Source organism: Harpia harpyja, chromosome W (genome assembly GCF_026419915.1).
Source record: "Harpia harpyja isolate bHarHar1 chromosome W, bHarHar1 primary haplotype, whole genome shotgun sequence".
In the NCBI taxonomy this organism is placed as follows: Eukaryota; Metazoa; Chordata; class Aves; order Accipitriformes; family Accipitridae; genus Harpia; species Harpia harpyja.
The window spans coordinates 5,868,493-5,871,599 of record NC_068968.1 but is presented as its reverse complement, the minus strand read 5'-3'; positions in this window follow the sequence as shown (position 1 = coordinate 5,871,599).

Genomic DNA, 3,107 nt, shown 5'->3' with positions numbered 1-3,107 from the left:
GGTGCCCTGGCTGTGTCCTGTGCCAACTTCTTGTGCCCCTCCAGCTTTCTCACTGGCTGGGCATGAGAAGCTGAAAAATCCTTGACATTAGTCTAAACACTACTGAGCAACAACTGAAAACATCAGTGTTATCAACATTCTTCGCTCTGAACTCAAAACATAGCACTGTACCAGCTACTAGGAAGACAGTTAACTCTATCCCAGCTGAAACCAGGACAGGGGTGGATTCGATGACCCAGCTCAAATGCATCTATGCCAACGCACGCAGCATGGGCAATAAACAGGAGGAGCTGGAAGCCATTGTGCAGCAGGATAGATATGACTTAGTCGCCATCACGGAAACATGGTGGGATGACTCCCATGACTGGAGTGCTGCAATGGATGGCTACAAGCTCTTCAGAAGGGACAGGCAAGGTAGAAGAGGTGGTGGGGTGGCTCTTTATGTTAGGGAATGTTTTGACTGTTCAGAGCTACACGATTGTGATGACAAGGTGGAGTGCTTATGGGTGAGGATGAGAGGGAAAGCCAATAAGACAGATATTGTGCTGGGAGTCTGTTATAGACCGCCTGACCAGGTTGAAGAGACGGATGAATCGTTCTACAAGCGGCTGGCAGTAGTCTCAGAATCGTGTGCCCTTGTCCTCGTGGGGGACTTTAACTTTCCAGACATCTGCTGGAAATACAACACAGCAGTGAGTAAACAATCTAGGAGGTTCCTGGAGTGTGTGGAAGATAACTTCTTGACACAGCTGGTGGGTGAGCCAACCAGGGGAGGAGCCTTGCTAGACCTGTTGTTTACGAACAGGGAAGGACTGGTGGGAGGTGTGATGGTTGGAGGCCGTCTTGGGCTTAGTGACCATGAAATGGTAGAATTTTCAATTCTTGGTGAGGCAAAGAAGGTGGTCAGCAAAACCACCACTATGGACTTCTGGAGGGCTAACTTTGGCCTCTTCGAGGCACTGGTTGAGAGAGTCCCTTGGGAGACGGTCCTGAAGGGCAAAGGGGTCCAGGAGGGATGGACATTCTTTAAGAAGGAAATCTTAATGGCTCAGGACCAGGCTATTCCCATGTGCCGCAAGTCAAACCGCCGAGGAAAACGACCGGCCTGGCTGAATGGGGAGCTTTTGCTAGGACTTAAGAAAAAAAGGAGAGTTTATCATCTCTGGAGGAAAGGGCGGGCAACTTGGGAGGAGTACAGGGATCTTGTTAGATCATACAGAGAGAAAATTAGAAAGGCAAAAGCTCAGCTAGAACTAAATCTGGCCACTATCGTAAGGGACAACAAAAAATGTTTTTACAAATATGTTAACAGTAAAAAGAATCCCAAGGAGAATATCTTTCCTTTAATGGATACAGAAGGGAATGTAGCAACCAGTGATGAGGAAAAGGCCGAGGTACTTAATGCCTTCTTTGCCTCAGTCTTTAATAGTGAGTCCAATCATCCTCAGGGTACTCCATCTCATGAGCTGGAAGGTAAGGATGAAGAGCATAACATACCCCCCTTAATCCAGGAGGAATTAGTTAGGGACCTGTTACGCCATCTGGACACTCACAAATCTATGGGACCTGATGGGATCCATCCAAGAGTACTGAGGGAACTGGCAGAGGTCCTTGCCAAGCCACACTCTATCATCTATCAGCGTTCCTGGTCAACAGGGGAGGTCCCAGAGGACGGGAGGCTTGCCAATGTGACTCCCATTTATAAGAAGGGTCGGAGGGAGGATCCGGGGAACTACAGGCCTGTCAGCCTGACCTCGGTACCGGGAAAGATTATGGAACAGTTTGTCTTGAGAGCACTCACACGGCAGCTCCAGGATAAGAGGGGGATCAGGCCCAGTCAGCATGGGTTTACGAAAGGCAGGTCCTGCTTGACCAACCTGATCTCCTTCTATGACCAGGTGACCCGCCTAGTGGATGAGGGAAAGGCTGTCAATGTTATTTTCCTAGACTTCAGCAAGGCCTTTGACACTGTCTCTCATGGCATACTCCTTGAGAAGCTGGCGTCTTGTGGCCTGAATAAGTGCACTATTCACTGGGTGAAAAACTGGCTGGATGGCCGAGCCCAGAGGGTAGTGGTGAATGGGGTGAAATCCAGTTGGCGGCGGGTCACGAGTGGTGTTCCCCAGGGCTCGGTGTTGGGCCCTGTTCTGTTTAATATCTTTATTGATGATTTGGATGAGGGGATTGAGTGCACCCTCAGCAAGTTTGCAGACGACACCAAGTTGGGAGGCAGGGTCGATCTGCTTGAGGGTAGGGAGGCTCTACAAAGAGATCTGGACAGGCTGGATCGATGGGCTGAGGCCAATTGTATGAAGTTTAACAAGGCCAAGTGCCGGGTCCTGCACTTCGGTCACGGCAACCCCATGCAGCGCTACAGGCTTGGGGAAGAGTGGCTGGAAAGCTGCCCGGCAGAGAAAGACCTGGGGGTGATGGTTGACAGCCGGCTGAATATGAGCCAGCAGGGTGCCCAGGTGGCCAAGAAGGCCAACGGCATCCTGGCCTGTATCAGGAACAGTGTGGCCAGCAGGAACAGGGAGGTGGTTGTTCCCCTGTACTCGGCACTGGTGAGGCCGCACCTCGAGTCCTGTGTTCAGTTTTGGGCCCCTCACTACAGGAAAGACATTGAGCTGCTTGAGCGTGTCCAGAGAAGGGCAACCAAGTTGGTGAGGGGCCTTGAGCACAAGTCTTATGAGGAGCGGCTGAGGGATCTGGGGTTGTTCAGTCTAGAAAAGAGGAGGCTGAGGGGAGACCTTATCGCTCTCTACAACTACCTGAAAGGGGGTTGTAGTGAGGTGGGTGTTGGTCTCTTCTGTCAGGTGTCTGGAGATAGGACAAGAGGAAATGGCCTCAAGTTGAGGCAAGGGAGATTTAGGTTAGATATTAGGAAAAATTTTTTTACTGAGAGGGTTGTCAAACATTGGAATGGGCTGCCCAGGGAAGTGGTTGATTCACCATCCCTGGAGGTATTCAAAAAGCGAGTGGACAGGGTACTCCAGGGCATGGTTTAGGAGGCATGGTTAATGGTTGGACTTGATGATCTTGAAGGTCTTTTCCAACCGAAATGATTCTATGATTCTATGAATTCTTGCTCGAAGAAATGTAGGCTA